Below are 20,313 nucleotides of genomic sequence, written 5' to 3' on the forward strand. Positions count from 1 at the left end.
GACCGATTTGAAAAGAAACTGAGTTGCTGGAAGGGCAAGCTCATGTCATACGGAGGCCGATTAATCCTGATAAATTCGGTTCTCACGAGTAAGCCTATGTTTCTTTTGTCGTTCTTCGAAGTCCCAGTTGGAGTCAGGAAAAGACTGGACTTTTATCGATCGCGATTCTTTTGGCAGGGTGATGAACTAAAAAGAAAGTACCGTCTAGCTAAATGGGATATCATCTGTAGACCAAAATACCAAGGGGGTCTTGGTATTGAGAATCTTGAAGTTAAGAACAGATGCCTTCGCAGTAAGTGGCTGTGGAAGTTATCGAGTGAGACTGATGCCACTTGGGCACAAATCCTCCGTAGCAAGTATCTTCAGACCAAAACTTTGTCTCAGGTGACAGTAAGGCCGACTGACTCGCCTTTCTGGAAAGGTCTTATGAAAGTCAAACAATCCATGTTTAATAGGACAAAGTTTATTATTGGTAACGGTGCTAGTACGCGATTCTGGGAGGATACTTGGCTCGGAGAGACACCCTTAGCCATTCAATACCCGTGCTTGTATCGTATTGTTCAACGACGCGAGGTGTTCGTTGCAACGGTATTTCAATCTATCCCCCTTAATATTCAGTTCAGAAGGGCGCTAGTGGGCAATCGTTGGGAAGAATGGCTCCATCTAGTAAGTAGATTGATGGAGGTTCAGCTTTCTCAACAATCCGATGAATTACGCTGGAAGCTTACTAGGTCTGGAGTATTTACAGTTAAATCAATGTATATTGATGTTATCAATTTGAGCTTCATTCCTAGCTCCAAACATGTTTGGGCTGTCAAAGTTCCTTTGAAAATAAAAGTGTTTATGTGGTTTGTCCATAAACAAGTTATTTTAACCAAGGACAACTTGACAAAACATAATTGAACAGGTCCTACTAGGTGTAGTTTCTGTGATCGGGATGAGACGATCAAACACCTTTTTCTTGATTGCCCGCTAGCCAAAGTTTTATGACGGACAGTCCATATTGCTTTTAATATTACTCCATCGAGTTCTGTCAACACGTTATTTGGGACGTGGCTTAATGGGATAGATCCCGATTTAGCGAGACATATTCGCGTAGGAGTCTGCACCTTGCTGTGGGCTATCTGGAATTGCAGAAATGATTTGGTTTTTAACAGGACAACACGCATTCATTTTTTGCAGGTTATTTTCCGAGCCACGGCGTTGATCCGTTCGTGGTCGCTACTCACTCCGATGGAGGACAGGGAGCATTTGGTTACTGGATCTATCCACTGGAAGATGGTAGCTCGGGATATGTTCAACCGGTTTGGATGGCGGTCATGTAATAGGATAGACAATTAGTTTACCTATCTCTCTTTTTTGCCAGCCGGTTGTGGCGTCCTTTATTTGGCTAATCTGTATTCTAGCTCTTCTGGCTCTGTGTGAGCTTCTTTTTTTCTTTTGGAGACTTTTAGACCTGTTTGGAACCTATTTATTTGTTTAATAAGAGGGTCGTATGCAGAGGCCGGGGAATCCCCCTTTTCGAAAAAAAAATCCATAGAAACAAATCTGATATCTCTATCAAAAATATCCGGTCAAAATATTCCATAGAAATGTATTGGACACGTATCTAGTTTCATACAATGGAGGAAAACATTATGGGTATGTTTGGTTCTTGCCTGTAGATGCCCTGCCAATATTGGCTTACCAATTATTTGGCGTGGGATTCCACCACCCAGGGTTGGCCAAACTTTTGGCAAGAATCTATGAAGGAAAGAACAAGGGACTCGGTGGCAGCCAAATATTTGGCAGCAAAGCAAACAACATACAAAGGATTTGGCGTGACCAATATTTTGGTAGGGTGAGTTGGGGGCATAAACCAAACAGCCCCTATGTCTCGATGCATTTATACCATATTTCATACAACAGAGTAATCATTACCGGCACGTTGGTCGTCTTTCCCAAAAGAAAGATACATTTGGATTCACGGATACCTTTATTATTCGATAATAACGAAGCGTTCCTAAGTACGTTTACATAACACGAGAGTCTAATGTTACATTTCTCGCTTCTTCAGCTTAACCATGAACCCATTTTTCATCTCTAGTATGCAAGATGGCTTGGCCTAGATGCTTTGCCCTTCCATCACCTCCACATCAAAGTTCCACAGAGTCGAGGCGATGATGGTCTTCATTTGCATAACCGCAATGTCCTTGCCGAGGCACATCCTCGGGCCCGAGTTGAAGGCCAAGAACTTGTGAGGTACAAAGAGTAGTAGCTAGATGGGAATGGGCTTGACAAAGAGGCGCCTGATGATGTCTTCAAGATGCGAGCTGAAGGCGAAGGCATCTTTCCTATCACCGTAGTACACCAGCCAACTGAGAGTGAAGTTGACGACCCGTTGCACCGCAGGCAGCAGCTCACGGCCATGTTGGAATCGAGCTTGGTTGGTGGTCCTCCACTCATCTTCTATCATCGAGTCGATGGCAGCAAAAGCGACCTCTTCGGTGACCTTGTGCCCGCGCAGTTGGCTACGTCCCTGTTGTCCCGGGGCTGCATGCACGTTTCAGTTAACTTAACTAATTCATTATACACGGTTAATTGCACTTATATGTGTGTTTAGCAACGCACTTTGGATGAAGCAGCAATGTCATTCATTAGGCGCCCAATCTTGGCGCTTGCCATGACGACATCAGGGTATCCAAGTGCCCACTCCAGTGCTCCCTTGGGCATTTCATCACCCATGAAAACCATCGTATACACGGATAGCTGTACCGCGCCTAGGGACATGGCAGCCAAATACAATTTATCTTCGAACCCCGACTTGTGATTTTTGTGTAACCATTCAGCTTCTTGGACATAACAACTCGACTGCTGTTGGAACTGCATGCATGCGCACGAGCAAGGGTAGCCATTAATCAAACGCACAATTATCTTTCATATTAATATTCTTCCAAAAATAAAAATAGAAATGATTTCCATGATCAACACGCTGACATGTTTTCTTATGCAAAATAATGGTCAATCCATGTGCCATTTGCACAAACTCTGGTGAATTTTTATAACACCACTGCTTTGTGACCAAGGAAGTATACGTATGGTTTGTGTTGTTTAGTAACAAACCATAAATCTTGTATTCACTTAGATAATTTCCCAACAACGTACCAACGATCCTCCTACCCCAAGCAACCAGTCTCTCAATGACTACACTTTCTACATACATCTCAAATCATAAGTTGATCATAAAATTTCTCTGTTCCACAACCTTTACAGGTTGTGGAGTGGTACATTAGTTGAAGAGGTTGTACATTCGAAGAAGCAAATGTCTAGGCAAGCAGAGAGACACTTTCTTTCTCTTTAGCATCCTCCACAACTAATATCTCGCGGTACTGTAAGTGCATCTAGTGCCCCTTAGTGATTTTGGTGTATTGAAGACTTACAGGTTAAGTATCTAATGTGCTTATGAGTGTACACAGGCCTATAAGTCTATGAGGGGTTTGATATTTACAGAGAAAGTCGACCCCTAAAAATGAAGTTCTTCGACTGAAGACTTTGATATTTTGAAGACTTTCTGAAGACTTTGAAAGTGAAGAAATTGGTGTGACCTTAAAGACTTGGTATTTACTTGAGGAACATGAAGCGTGAAGACTTTTGTTTTCGTAGTTTCATTTTCTCTTTCTTGAGTCATAGGAAACACCGTACTGTTAAAGGGGGTCGAGGAAATACTAAGGAGAAAATTTCCATGTGATGCTCAACTCAAATCCTACACCTACCAATCCCTTCGAGTGAAGCCATTGGAAATCTCATACAGTTCAGTCAATTTCTTCAGTGACAGAGACGCAGTTCTTCTGGTCACTGAGGACTTTGCTCTGACTGAGGAGTTAGGAATTCGCCAGTGCGAATTGCCTACACAGTGAGGAACATGATAGCCCTGAGGAATTTGTACCTCATTTCCGACCGTTGCTGTGCTACGCGCCAGCTGTCCCAAAATATCTTATCCATCCAACGGTCATATCATTGAAGGGCATTTATATCTTATCATGTCGGGCTGCTCCCTAGGCTATAAATAGACGCCCCCTACAACCACTAGCTGGTTGGCTGCTCCGCGAGAAACTGACACTTGTCATTTGAGAGCAACCCATCCTTCGAGGACTTTGAGCGAAAATCATCAAGTGAGGAAAATCCAAAACCCAAACCCAAACACCTACAAACCCAAAGTGATTGAGCATCACTGAAGAGATTGATCCTGAGTGGATCCGACGCTTGTTACCTTTGAAGACTGTGCTTCTTCCAGACGGTTAGGCGTCATGGTCTAGAGCATCCAAGAGGAATTGTGGATCGCCGAGTGACCGAGTTTGTCAAGGTTCGGAAGTCACCTGAAGACTTACCACGAGTGATTGGGCGAGGACTGTGTGTCCTTAGCTCAAGGAGAATACGGTGAGGACTGTGTGTCCGGGACTAGGTGTCCTCGAGTTTAAATACTCAGCCGCTCCAACCAGATGTACAACTGAGACAGCAGTTGGAACTGGTCTACCAAATCATTGTCTTCACCAAGCTTACTGGTTCTATTTCCTCAACACTTTCATTTCCTCATTACTATGTTGTGTGTTTGTTCATATCTGTGTTTGAAGACTTTGACTGAAGACTTTCTCAATTTCCTCAGTTCAATTTCTTCAGTATGTTTGTCTTCATCTTGTGCTATCCTGTGTTTACGCTTTTTGTACTCTGTGTTTGTCTTCATTTCATCATGATGACCATGCATGTATTCTGCGATGTTTACTTCTGAGTACTTATTACGCTGCTAGTAGTTCTTCTCTAAGGAATTTCCTCACGAGCAAATTCCTCAGTGAAGAATTTCATAAAAATCGCCTATTCACCCCCCCTCTAGTCGATATAACGCACTTTCAATTGGTATCAGAGCAAGGTACTCCCTTGTTCTGTGTGATTTTGGTTTAACCGCCTGGAGTTTTAGTTATGTCGACCGCAGATATGAAGAAAGTGCCATGCCCCATCTTTGACGGTCACGAGTATCCCAAATGGAAGGCCATGATGAATAAGCGTCTCATGGTGATGAACAACGAGCTGTGGACCATCACTGAGATTGGTCTGACCGATCTATGCAAGATGGCGGAAGCTGATGACATTCGCAAGTACACTCAACTCAACCTCATAGCGAAGGCCGTCATCTGCTCCAATCTGTCTCAAAACCAGTTCAGGAACGTCATGCATCTCGATCAGGCGAAGCTTATCTGGGACCGTCTCTCTGATGTCTATGAAGGCCATCGAACCTGTCACGATCCTTGGTTCGAGGACTTCAAGGAATCTCTCAAGTCAATGACATTTGAACCAGAATCATCCTCCTCCTCACCATGTCTTATGGCAGATGGTGAACAGGTAACTGAATGCTATCTATCTGAATCCAGTGATGATGAATCTGGTGATGAATTTGGACCCAGTTATGTCAAACTTGCTTCCCTTGCTGCTAAACAACAAAGAGCTTTGGAAAAAGCTCACGAAATGCTTGGTAAGAGCGATGATATGTTGGGTGAAGAAATGGATCAGTCAAAAGCTTTGGCTGAAAGTCTTCAAAGACTTCATTCTAAGTATGACTCCCTTCAAGATCAGCTTAACTCTCTCTCATCTGATCATGAGAAGCTAAGAGTGAGTTATCAAGATCTTCAGAAGGAGCGTGATTCATTACTTGCTCAACAAATCAGCGTTGCTCAAGAAGAATTCATTCCTCCATGTTTAAAATGCATTGAATGAGAATCTGCTAATTCCTCACCTGCCTCTGCTATCACTAATTCCTCATCTGAGGACATTGCTAGTATCACTGACGATGCAGGGCTGAAGGAATTGTACATGACAGGCATGTACAAAAGCCTCAAAGGGCATCAGACTCTTTGTGATGTGCTTAAAAAGCAGACCCTCAACAGGAACCCTAGAAAAGAGGGTATTGCCTTTGAGAGGAAACTCAATGCTGATGGTACATATTGGAAGCCCGAGCAGTACCCCAAAACCTCATGGGTTGCTGCAAAGGGACCTCCAGTTGACCCATCTAATCTATCTAGTTATACATGTGAATCTTCTCATTCTTCTGATGAGTCATTTGACTCCAACTATAAACTATTCAAAAATCAGAATGGTGAAGTATTTGCTAGATATGTTGGCACTAACTGCAGGAACGGTTCACCTATGAAGAAAATCTGGGTTCCCAAAAGGTATCTTGAAAGTCTTCAGGTGAATGTCCTCATAACACCACCTGTGAAGAAAAGGAACCCCAGATCAAATTCTTCATATGGACCAAATTCTTCATATGGATCCAAGTCCTCATACGGACCAAATTCCTCAAGGGGATCAAATTCCTCACATGGATCAAAGTCCTCATATGAACATCATCGTGCTAACAACTCTGTTTCGCAGGGAAGAGCCAAGGGCTATGAATATGAGCATTATTCTTCTAATCATTATGTTCATAAGTCCTCAAAGAATTTCTCTGCTTATTCATATGCTTACCCTAACCCCTCTTATGTGAAACGTAATGGTTTGGCCGCTATGCCACCATTCTCATATGGAGCTCGCAGAGTGATGAACTCTTTGCCACCCCTTCAGATATGGGTGGTGAAGAAAAAGAACTAATCTCTTATGCAGGGTCAGGTCTCCAGACGTGCGTAAATGTTTGAAGAATTTGCTGGGGACCTGACAAAAGTGCCTGAAAGGACGCAGGCTAACCATGATGAAATGAACTTTCATTTCACACGTCCTCCCTCTGTTTTTATCTGTCTTACTACTTGATGAAATTGATCTGATGAATTGTGATATCATATTCTTCACTGCTGAAGTATATGAGGTTCGTAAGTTGCACTAATTCATCTGCAGGATGATCAACCCAAAGCCACTGAATGGGTACTTGATAGTGGATGTACAAATCACATGACTGGTGACAGGAATTTGTTGATGGATGCTCCCTTATCATCATCACATCTGAAGCATATCATCTTCGCTAACAAGAGCAAAGGTCTAGGATACAACCTTATGTCTGTCTCAATGCTTTGTGATCTTGATATGGTTGTTGTCTTTGGCAAGTATCGTTGTGTTGTGATTATGGAATCTGACAAATCCAAAGTCTTCGAAGGCTTTAGGAGAGGAGACTTGTATATTGTTGATTTCTCTGCAGATTCACAACCAGCCGTGTGCCTACTTGCAAAAGCTTTAGAAGGATGGCTATGGCATCGATGACTTGGTCATGCAGGCATGAGGAATTTGCACACGCTTGCAAAGAAGAAGCATGTCATTGGCATTGAAAATGTCAAATTCCTCAAGGATCACTTATGCGGTGCCTGTGAAGCTGGAAAGATGACCAAGGCCAAGCATCCAACGAAGACTATCATGACCACTACTCGTCCATTCGAATTGCTTCACATGGATCTCTTCGGTCCTAATCATTATTCCTCTGTTTCAAATGAAGCATCTCAATATGGCTTTGTTATTGTTGATGATTACTCTTGTTACACATGGGTACACCTTGTCTCTTACAAAACTGAAGTGCAGGAAGTCTTCAAACGATTTTCTTCGAGGGCTTCAACCAACTTTGGTGTGAAGATCAAGCACATCAGAAGTGACAATGGCACTGAGTTCAAGAATTCGGGTCTCGATGACTATCTTGATGAACTTGGTATTACTCATGAGTTATCTTCTCCTTATACTCCTCAACAGAATGGCGTCGTGGAGCGCAAGAATAGGACTCTTGCTGAGATGGCTCTCACTATGCTCGATGAGTACAAAACCCCTCGTCGTTTCTGGGTTGATGCAATTGATACAGCGTGCCATATCATCAACAGAGTATATCTTCACAAATTCTTCAAGAAGACTGCCTATGAACTCCTCACTGATAAGAAACCCAATGTGAGTTATTTCAAAGTCTTCGGTGCTAAATGCTGGATTAGAGATCCTCATCACAACTCTAAATTTGCACCGAAAGCACATGAAGGTTTTATGCTTGGTTATGGAAAGGACACGCACACCTACAGAGTCTTCAACAATGTTCTTCACAAGATTGTTGAAACTGTAGATGTGCGGTTCGATGAAACTAGTGGCTCGCAAAGAGAGCACCTACCTTATGTGTTAGATGAACCAGCACCTGAGGATTCTATCAAGCACAAGGCTACTGAAGATGTCATTCCTACTGAAGAATCTGCTGAAGAATTCATTCCAGAGCGCGAAGAACGTCGAGCTAATGCACCTGAAGAAAATGCTGCGGAAATTGATACTGAAGAAAATGCTGATCAAATTCCTCAATGACAACCAGCTCATCCTCGCGTTGCAAAAGAAGTGCAAGTGGAGAAGATCATCGATGACATTAGAGCACCAGGTCCTCTCACACGCTCAAAAGCTTCACATCTATCTAACTTTTGTGGGCATTTTGCTTTTGTCTCTATCACAGAGCCCACTAAGGTAGATGAAGCATTTCTGGAGCCTGAGTGGATTCAAGCCATGCAAGAAGAATTACATCAGTTCAAGCTCAACAATGTCTGGGAACTAGTCAATCGTCCCGATCCTCGCAAGCATAACATCATTGGCACGAAGTAGATCTACCGCAACAAGCAAGATGAAAATGGTGTTGTGGTGAGGAATAAGGCACGACTAGTAGCTCAAGGCTACACACAGGTTGAAGGAGTTGATTTCGATGAAACATTTCGACCTGTTGCTAGACTTGAGGCTATTCGCATATTACTTGCTTATGCTAACCATCATGATATCATCTTATATCAAATGGATGTGAAAAGTGCATTCCTCAATGGTAAGCTTGAGGAAGAAGTATATGTTGCTCAACCCCCAGGTTTTGAAGATCCAAAACATCCTGACAAAGTCTTCAGACTTAACAAGGCCCTCTATGGCCTCAAGCAGGCCCCACGGGCGTGGTATGATACATTGAAGGAATTCTTCATGAAGAAAGGCTTCACACCCGGTTCACTCGATCCCACTCTCTTTACTAAATCTTATGATGGTGAACTGTTTGTGTGCCAAATATGTTGATGATATCATCTTTGGCTGTACTGACCAATGTTATAGTGATGAATTTGCCTATATGATGAGTGAAGAATATCAAATGTCTATGATGGGAGAGTTGAAATTCTTCTTAGGTCTTCAAATTCGTCAACAGCGCAATGGCATATTCATATCTCAGAAGAAATACCTCAAGGATGTCCTGAAGAAATTCGGCATGCAAGATTGCAAAGGCATCAAAATTCCTATGCCCACAAATGGTCATCTATGCACTGATGAAAATGGTACTGACTTCGATCATAAGGTATACCGCTCCATGATTGGCTCTTTATTGTACTTATGTGCATCTAGGCCAGATATAATGCTTAGTGTTTGCATGTGTGCACGATTTCAAGCTGCACCGAAGGAATCACACCATAAGGCTGTGAAGCATATTCTTCGATATCCAGCTCACACACCAACACTAGGATTATGGTATCCCAAGGGCTCGAATTTTGATCTCATTGTATATTCTGATTCTGACTATGCTGGTGATCGTGTGGACCGCAAGTCAACATCTGGTACTTGTCATTTCCTCGGACGATCCTTGGTCTGTTGGTCCTCGAAGAAACAGAACTGCGTCTCTGTCACTGAAGAAGCTGAGTACATTGCTGCTGGTTCTTGTTGTGCTCAACTGCTATGGATGAAGCAAACACTCAAGGACTATGGTGTCAACGTGAAGAATGTGCCTCTCCTCTGTGATAATGAGAGTGCCATCAAGATTGCTCACAATCCAGTTCAGCACTCGAAGACAAAGCACATTCAGATTCGTCATCATTTTCTTCGTGATCATGTGTTGAAGGGCGACATTTCTATTGATCATGTGAAGACTAAAGAACAGCTAGCCGATATCTTCACTAAGCCCTTGGATGAGAAGAGATTTAGCAAGTTGCGGTGTGAGCTAAATATCTTAGAATCTTCGAATGTACTTTGAAAAGGCACCCATCCTAACACTTATGCAAAATTGATGACTTAAACGTGCAACACATGAAGAAACGTTTTTCTTCAATCAATGAAGAATAACACTCTAAGTGTGAAGAAATTAATGAAGAATTTGATTCTCAGAACCCTACGACAATTGTACGCGATGTCTGAAATCATCATTCTTATACGGTGGGTCACGCCACCACAAAAGTTGAAAAATCTTTAATTTGAGTTTTTCCTCAGTTTTGAAATTCCTCAGTTGTTCAAATTCTTCAACTTTGCAAAATCTTCACGTGTACCGTTGTTTTTCCTCATTGGCTATATATTTATATATATATATATATATATATATATATATATAATATATATATATATATATATATATATATATATATATATATATATATATATATATATATATATATATATAAGTTTATGTCCTCTACAACATTCACTTATAGCTATTTCTTCAAGTTGTTTTTTCTGCTAAGTGAATGTGATCGGACCCTTCCCCTCTATGCTATACTCAATCCAATCTATTCACAAATTCTTCATGTGCGTTCTATTTGAAACTCGTTCAAATTCGTCACTGTGTCCTTGTCAGCTGAAGAAATTGCGAACGGAACGTTAAAACTAATCTTATCCAAAATTCTCGGTTTTGCCGCTCAAACCGTTCCGCATCCCACGATGCATTATTTTACTCACCCACGATCTTACACGATCTCCACTACAAAGTACGTGGGTGACACATGTCGTGAGAAGGAGAACGGGCAGGGGCACGTTCGTCCCAAATCTTCGGCCGAGCAGTTTTTCTCCATGGCTATAAATACCCCTGTCCCCTTCCTCACTTCTTTTACTTCGCTCGATCTCTCTCCCGCTCGAGCTTCTCAAACCCTAGCGCTACCGCTACTCCATCGTCGCCGGTGAGGAAGAGCTTCACTGCCTCGACCTCGTCGCCGTCGTTCTCGCGCCAACCGCGGAAATCTTCACCTCCTCCGCCGCCGTAGACGTCTTCCTCCGCCAAGTTAGGGCGTGGAAGATCTGCATCGACGAACTTCACTGTTTCAACTCACAGTTCGTCCTGTTCTTCGTTCAGGGTAATTAAAAGTTACTTTTACTACCCTCTTTGATTCGAAACTTTTCTAAAAAATCTTCAAAAGGTGTTTTATTCTTCAAATCTTCACACACAAAACACCTCACAAATCTTATGTTCTTGATTCATTTCCCTAAGCATCATTTTCTTCAAGATTCCTCAATTGTGTGGATCATCAATCTATACAACTCTGGAGCCTAAGATAAAGCGCGCTTAGTGAAATTCCTCAAGACGCATCTGGTCAAATTCCTCAAACTCGTTTTTTTTTAAACCTTCTGAGAACGCATATAACCTCTCCAAATTCCTCGCAACTATATTCTGTTCACAGGTACACATGTCCGCTGCTGAATCATTAGGTTCTCATCAATTTAACTCATTTGCATCGTTCCTCGAAGAAAAACTGCATACTTCTTCAGAGAATTCAATTGTTCAAATTCCTCAGCTAAAGAACATGGCAGACGGTAAGAAGCCGCAGAAAGGAGGAAAGAAACCTGAGGTCATGAATGCTTTTGAGATCCCTAAGGACATTTACAAAGATTACTGCACACCTGATGAAGCCAAGTTTGGCAAAGAGACCAAAAATCAGCGCAAGGTGCGCATTCAAAGGATTGAACGGAGATGGGCACGTGAATGGAGGGAGTACAGATACATCACTCCAAAGTACATGAGAAAATTCGCTCTCAACCCTCCATGCCCAAGAGCCCCATTGGCACCTGGCCAAGTTGCTGATCCCACTAGCCTCAAACGCGGTGAGGACTTTCCTGAAGAATGGGCCAGGCGTCAAGCCAAATTGGCAAGACAAGCCAGAGAAGCAGTAAGGAAATTCAATGAAGATTCTACTGTTACTGCTGCCACTGAGGCCTCTGTCAAGCCGAGGAAATCCATGACTAAGAAGCCTGCTCGTAAGCCAAGTGCTTCACCATCAATGCCCTCATGGCCAAGTTCCTCAGCTGCGCCCTCACGGCCAGGAACGTCAAAATCTTCAAGGCTAATTCCTCATGCTGATCCTGCTCCCAAAAAATCCTCAGCTCCTCCTCCACAGTCCTCAGCAGCTCCGACAAATTCCTCAGCACCTGTGCATCTGGCAACGTGCCAACGGACTGCTGGCATCTCAATAGCCTCTGGTGTCTCAGCAAGTTCCTCAGCTGCGCCAAATTCTTCATTTGGCCCAACTCTGCTGAAGACTAAGGCCACAACTGGATGAGGTCCTCGGCCAAGTCCAAAGAAGAAACAGGTCGCCTTTCAAGAGCCACCTGAAGATGATGAGGTGATGACGATGAACTCGCAGAAATCATCAGAGACCGACAAGTCAGGGCCGCTAGAGCCAAAGGCACACCTGTGCCACTGCTACTGGATCCAAGGGAGATCCTCGACTATATTGATCTCTGGCATAAGGACCCAAATACACCTATGCTTGACTTCAAGTTGACACCTGGTCAAAATCATATGCTGACTCACTTCATCCAAGAGGAGAAGTGGAAATATGACCAGGCCAGACAAATAAAGAAGACCCAGTACAAGAAGGAGAAATTTCTGAAGACCAATGTGGTCAAAATGTCGACTGATGAACTCATCAAAATCCAGTCTGACATCAAAAACCTCAGTGACAAATTTGACTCCTACTATACTGATTGGAAAGGAGCCAAGGTCAGATTTGTGAAGCTGACTGAGACATTCACCAAGGTTGCAGCCCCAACGCAACAAGAAGTTCCTCAAGCTGAAGCATCTGTTCAGCAAACTGAAGAACATGCCAACACCGCTGATGATTTTCAGGCTGCTGAAGAAAATGCTAGTTCTAGGGCTGATGACTCCATTCCAGCCGCTGAAGAAATTGCCAGGGTATCCTCTAGTGGTGCGCCTGAAGAAACTGAAGAAGTCAGGGCAACTGCATCAGTTGCGCCTGAGGAAATTCAACCAGATTCCTCAGCTCCACCTGCGCCTACACCAACTCCAATTCTTCCTTCTGCATCAGATGTGAAGAAGACCAAGGCTGCAGAGCGAGCTGCAGTGAAGAAAAGGAAAGCATCAAGTGCTTCAGAATCTTCAGCCCCAAAGAAGATGAAGCCCATGACCAGCTCATTCGACAATCCAATTGATGCTGTTCCAATTTCAACCATGCCATCAAAGGACCTTGTTCCTTTTGATGAGGATTATGTGATCCCAAGCGGATCAGATGAAGAAACTCAATCTGCTGCTTCGTCAGAGCAGATTGATGAAGAAATTGAGGTGGATGCAATCCCTTCAACCCCACTGGTCTCATCACCAATGCCTCAGTTTGATGCTGAAGAGGCTGGTGTTGATGAAATTGATGATGAAGATGTGGACATTGGAAGCACAAGTCCGTTGATGAATGACGACTTTTGGGAAAGTCAGCATCCAAATTCCCCACTCTTCACCCCACTGCAGCAAATTCCTCACTCTCCTGCACCTACTGTTCAATTGGGCTCTGAAGAAACTCATCCCACTACATCTGTGCATGAAGAAATTCCAGCCACTAGTGCTGAAGAAACTGCTGCTGACACTGAAAATGTGACTGCACCTGAGGAGGAACCAGAAATTCCTCAGCCTGAAGAACCTGAAACTGCTCAGCCTGAAGAACCCGAGATCGCGATTCCTGAGGTAGTGATGCAACTCGCTGATACTCCTCTGCCCAGGCCAAAGGATCCGTTCTCAAGGAAACAAAAGTTCAAGGCTGAAGACTTCTTTGGCGAGCATGTATTCTTCACAGATTACAACCCTTATGACTCTGCTCGCATAAGGAAGAGGCGTTTCTGGACTGCTAGTCAAGCCAACTTCTATTCCTCAGTGCTATTCAACAAAGACAAAGTCTTTGATCATGCACATATTCCTCATGTGGATATGGAGTCTTTGTCGTGCTTCACACCAGTACTCAGCGTTCTCTATGACGCTGGGCTGCTCAACTTCTGCACTGACATCTGCGATTGGAATGAAGAACTCATTCTTCAGTTCTACGCAACGCTGCACATCACCGGCAACTCTGAAGATGTGAATTCATGTGTTCTGGACTGAATGACTGAGAACACACATTACAAGGCCCCGCATCTGAATTGCTTCATGCCCTTCCACTAAGTCCTCCCCTTGAAGATGCACGTTGTGTCTACAGTGAACCTGAGCTTTCAAATCATTATATGCAAGTGCTGATGAAGCCTTTGAAGCCAGGGCAGGCCCCTCGAACCAAATTCCTCGTCAAGGAATTGTTGTATGTGCCTCGGACCGTCTATCGCATTCTATCGAAGACAATGAGTTCTATCAAAGGCCACGACTCAAATGATGAAGAAGTCATTGGCATCATGAAGAACATGCTTTTTAACATCATTCATGGCGTTCCCCTCAACTTCCATGATTTCTTCATGAGGACTCTGGCAAACATTGCTATGTCACCATTTGAGCTGAAGCCTTATGCACCATGGATTATGAGATTCATCAGGACAAGGTCTTCACTCAATTACAAAGCTGAAACTCTCAACCACTGTAGCTACTTGCCCCCTATTGAAGTCCTCAAAAGGACATTTTCCTCAGCTGAAGAAAAGGGCAAGGCCACTACTGTGATAGATGAAGGCATTCGTCCATTGGATGGTCAATTTCGCAAGGCTGCTTCTTATTCCACCAATGATGACTCTGCCACACATGACTCTGCCGCCAACAATGCCAAGCCAAACCCTCAAGCCACATCACCCAGGGTGATGACTGATCGTGAGTTACTCCTCAGTCTTCATCAAAAGGTTGATCGCAATCACAAATGGGTCAAGCGTCAGTTTGGTTCAATTCTTCACAACATGACTTCAACACACAATGCAGTGAAGAAAAACCATTACTACCTTCATGAAACCCTCAACCGCACCTGGGTTGTTCTGTCACAAGTCTACAGCGCTGAAGATCTGGAGAAAATGGGTCTCAAAGAAGCATTTGACCGGTCTGCACCTCCTCCGAAGAAATACAAGAAGATCAAGGTTCCTTCTTTGGTGGCCAACTCATATTCTTCATCGCGTGAGACTGATGAAAATGAAGACTTGGACGACACTGCGGCAGGCCCTACTTCAACGACCGACCCCAACAACGCTGGCGCTCCTTCATCAACTTGAATATCTTCAGGGGCGTTAGTCCTCAGTTTCGATCCTTTTGGTCATTTGATGACAAAGGGGGAGAAATCCGAGTTAGTCTTCAAGCGGGTCTACTATATGGGCATTTTTTTGCTAAGTTACAACTCTCGTTCTTCCGAACTTTTATTGGATTGAGTTGTAATCTTAAACCCGATGGTGCGCTGATACTTTTGTTGCATTGTGCTCTGATACTTTTGATGCGCTATTCTGCATGCTTATTCCTCATTAATATTATTGCACGCATGCTGAATTACATCAGGCACCATATTTCATCATGCATTTCAAATTCTTCATATTATATATCAAATGCGTGTATGAATTACAAGATATAGGGGGAGATCTCCATGATTCAACTCTTCAAGTGTGCATTGCTTCAAAAGCAAATTCCTCACTATGCACATCTTCAGGGGGAGTCCTTCTATATCTTGCAATCAAATTCCTCAAAATCAATATTTACACTTCATATATTTATCCCCGTTGAAAACTTAACCTATATTGTCATCAATCACCAAAAAGGGGGAGATTGTAAGTGCATCTATGCCCCTTAGTGATTTTGGTGTATTGAAGACTTACAGGTTAAGTATCTAATGTGCTTATGAGTGTACACAGGCCTATAAGTCTATGAGGAGTTTGATATTTACAGATAAAGTCGACCCCTAAAAATGAAGTTCTTCGACTAAAGACTTTGATATTTTGAAGACTTTCTGAAGACTTTGAAAGTGAAGAAATTGGTGTGACCTTGAAGACTTGGTATTCACTTGAGGAACATGAAGTGTGAAGACTTTTGTTTTCGTAGTTTCATTTTCTCTTTCTTGAGTCATAGGAAACACCGTACTGTTAAAGGGGGTCGAGGAAATACTAAGGAGAAAATTTCCATGTGATGCTCAACTCAAATCCTACACCTACCAATCCCTTCGAGTGAAGCCATTGGAAATCTCATACAGTTCAGTCAATTTCTTCAGTGACAGAGACGCAGTTCTTCTGGTCACTGAGGACTTTCCTCTGACTGAGGAGTTAGGAATTCGCCAGTGCGAATTGCCTACACAGTGAGGAACATGATAGCCCTGAGGAATTTGTACCTCATTTCCGACCGTTGATGTGCTACGCGCTAGCTGTCCCAAAATATCTTATCCATCCAACGGTCATATCATTGAAGGGCATTTATGTCTTATCATGTCGAGGTGCTCCCTAGGCTATAAATAGCCACCCCCTACAACCACTAGCTGGTTGGCTGCTCCGCGAGAAACTGACACTTGTCATTTGAGAGCAACCCATCCTCCGAAGACTTTGAGCAAAAATCATCAAGTGAGGAAAATCCAAAACCCAAACCCAAACACCTACAAACCCAAAGTGATTGAGCATCATTGAAGAGATTGATCTTGAGTGGATCCGACGCTTGTTACCTTTGAAGACTGTGCTTCTTCCAGACGGTTAGGCGTCATGGTCTAGAGCATCCAAGAGGAATTGTGGATCGCCGGGTGACCGAGTTTGTCAAGGTTCGGAAGTCACCTGAAGACTTACCACGAGTGATTGGGCGAGGACTGTGTGTCCTTAGCTCAAGTAGAATACGGTGAGGACTGTGTGTCCGGGACTAGGTGTCCTCGAGTTTAAATACTCAGCCGCTCCAACCAGATGTACAACTGAGACAGCAGTTGGAACTGGTCTACCAAATCATTGTCTTCACCAAGCTTACTGGTTCTATTTCCTCAACACTTTCATTTCCTCATTACTGTGTTGTGTGTTTGTTCATATCTGTGTTTGAAGACTTTGACTGAAGACTTTCTCAATTTCCTCAGTTTAATTTCTTGAGTCTGTTTGTCTTCATCTTGTGCTATCCTGTGTTTACGCTTTCTGTACTCTGTGTTTGTCTTCATTTCATCATGATGACCATGCATGTATTCTGCGATGTTTACTTCTGAGTACTTATTCCGCTGCTAGTAGTTCTTCGCTAAGGAATTTTCTCACGAGCAAATTCCTCAGTGAAGAATTTCAAAAATATTGCCTATTCACCCCCCTCTAGTCGATATAACGCACTTTCAGGTACTAACTCAAAACTCATGGAGTGCCTCCTTTTGGGGAGGAGGGGGCAAAAGAGCTTTCTCTGGGCTCTGTTCATTTTTCTCTTGAGGGGTGTTTTGGTTCTTTTTTCTTAATTTCGCCGATTGAAAAAGAATCGTCCTAACCTACTACTCATATGTATGATCATTGAGAGCTAATAAATTAATTAGACATGTTTACAACCCACCAGAAAGCTTTTTCGACTAGATTGTGACGGGACATTTCTAATGCTCATGTGCAATCAGTACATGTGTTCTAAATAAAGAATTGAAAAAAAAAAATAGATGATTTGGTACCTCCTTCTTCATGTGATCAATTGAATATCTCCCATTGAGTCTCATTTCATCATCAAACTCCTTAAAGAAGATTAGTAGTTTATTATAGAACTTCTTCAGATACCCTGGCACAAGAGAAACGGCGCTCTCATCCCATCTGCGTGAGCGTGACATATTAATTAGTTCAAACAACCACCCCCAATTAATCTATTGTTGATAGAATTAATAGTTGTTCACCATAGATACAGAGATTGGCAAGAGAGTTAGCCTTTGTAGGGCTGCATCGAGCTTCATGTACTCCTCCAAGGTGGCACCAACAACATTGGTGTCATCCAACAGCGTGTGCAGAATAACTAACTTGGCAAAGATCATTCGTGTGAGTGTGTGCTCTTCCTCGTAGAACACACAATAGCCCCAAAGGTAGCACTCCGTCACACGGTCCCGAGCAAAACTTAACCCCACGTATCCCTTAAGATCACTATACCACCTGGAAAAAATGATGCATAATAGAAAAAGGTTGATAGATAGTCCAATGAAGCATGTATATATACTAATATAGTTGGGTGGGTATATGTTAATGGAAATACTCAGAGATTTCTTTGAGCTCCTTCAAATGGACAACCTGGAGGAGGTTAAATTCCAGCTTTGCAAGCTCTCGAAGGATTAGACTGTGCCCTTCTTCTCGTTCATATTCTGGCATGTAGTGCAGCGTCTCCAACCTCCTATAGGTCCTTGGTAGTGGTACATGAAGGGCACGCTTGACTTGCTCTGCTAAAGGGGATCCAAGGCTCGACGCCAGTGATTCTAGATGATGCCTTGCAAAAGATATGGCGTCTTCGAGTTCTGGCTCACCATGGGTTAACGTGTATGCTGCATTGTAGAGACATAGGGGAGTCCCTTTGGATCGTTTGTTATATACTCGTTAAAGGTCCCATCTTCGCCCCTAAATTTTTTGAATACATCGGCAACACATATTCATGTTAATTCATTTTCATGAAGTGTTCTTGCAAGGTATTCAATGATTCATTATTTAGATGGATACCTGGTGATACCCAAAGGCCATGTTCCCTAAGAAGGCGGAACCGAAGAGCAACCTCGCGGAGGCTAGAGATACCGAGTTCATTTTCATGTATGTCACTTAGAGCAGTGCATATCTGTACTTCAAAGAGGTGTGCTATTCCTAGGCGTTGGATTGCATCCACCAACTTCATTTTCTCTAAACTATTACTGCAAGTCTTAAACAACATGTCAACATCTTCCTTCAATTTATTGATTCTGATCTTCATCCATTGCTCTGACCTCTGCAGAAATTTATTGGTTACAATTATCCAAACTAGTCGTTAATGTATCAATTAAATGTATGGGACAATATAGAAGCTTTATGGCATACTGTCACAGGAAATAATGATTCAATCATTTGATGAAATTTCAACGATTTTGATGTGTACAGAGTGTAAACACTGCCTTTGCATAACTAAATGTTAAATATTTTCGGTCTCAGGAGCACTTTTTTTACTTTGCAAATGCTAAAAACTTGCAAGTATGAATTTAAGAAGTATTTTTGACAGCTTAATTAGAATTTTTATTTATGTCTATATGAAAAAGATAACTAGGTCGGGTAACATTAAAAATATGCCTTTGATTTTATTCGAGGAGGAGGAATTAGAGGTGGTGATATTCAGGTGCAAGTCATAGCCCTTTTGGATAGCGCCACTTTGTGGACAGAAAAATAAATCTTCTATATCTAAATAGCTAGCCCCCACTAACATATTTCTCTCAACATGAAGGCATGTCACCTCATCATTTAACTACCATAGATAAAGGCCCACCTCAACATGCAACTATGCATATTAAAATTCAATTCAACATGCAAACATGCATGCATGTAAACTTCCATTCTATTATCCTATTTACATTTAATTCTGATATACTTTCAAAAACATTTATTTCAAATATTGATGTTTCGTATGACCAAAACCTCATTCAGATATTGCAAAATATTCGCACAACAACATGCGGGGCATTTGCAGCCGGGCGCCCCAAAACCGGCCTCAAATGCCCGGGCGGCCGGTCCGGTCACAAAAATTCGACCCAGACGGGCGCCTCAAGCGGGCTCAAACGCCCGGGCGGATTGGCACCCCTTATATCCATCCCAAATATGGGGCATATATGGGGATGCCCAGGCGTGTCCACCACATCGGACTGACGCTGGGGTCCCACGCGGAATTGCCCGGAAACCCGGCAGTCCGATGGACGTCTCCTCTGGTGGGTGGTATGAACGCAGTGTGGTGTCGCTCCGGCTCGCCGCTCGAGGACAAATCCGGCTATTTAAGCCAGCCGACGACCCCCAACCCTACCTCCTCCCTCTCTGCGCCGCAGTCCGAGCCCATCCACCTACTCTCTCCCGCCGCGCCGCTCTTCCCACGCACTCCGGCTAAGCCATGGTCCGGCAGAAGATAACCACCTACGGTATGCTCACGCCAGAGGGCCGGTACCAGACCGAGCAGGAGATCCTTAGATGCAAGCCGCGTGCGCTGCTCGCATCGCTTCCGGGCTGCCTCCGGTCTCGTTGGAGTCGGGGGATGAGGAGGAGGAGGAGGAGGAGGAGGAGGATGTGAAGGAGGGGGAGGGAGGGGAGCAGTAGCCGGCTCCGACGGAGGTGACAAATTCGGAGGAGGACTAGGCGGAGCTGCCGCTGGCTCTGGGCTACAACATGGAGGATGCGGAGGCGGGGTTCGCCGTCGCCCAAGCAGAGGAGATGGTGGAGCAGCAAGACATATTGGCGTCCATCCAGGATGAGGCCTATGTGGACTCCAAT

At 43.5% G+C, this 20,313-nt stretch overlaps 1 pseudogene; it reads right to left on the reverse strand.

Moving 5' to 3' along the window:
- Window positions 1-2,257: 2,257 nt before the first annotated feature.
- Window positions 2,258-18,706, reverse strand: LOC119358534 (annotated as a pseudogene).
- Window positions 18,707-20,313: the final 1,607 nt, after the last annotated feature.

Source organism: Triticum dicoccoides, chromosome 2A, assembly GCF_002162155.2.
Source record: "Triticum dicoccoides isolate Atlit2015 ecotype Zavitan chromosome 2A, WEW_v2.0, whole genome shotgun sequence".
Taxonomy (NCBI): domain Eukaryota; kingdom Viridiplantae; phylum Streptophyta; class Magnoliopsida; order Poales; family Poaceae; genus Triticum; species Triticum dicoccoides.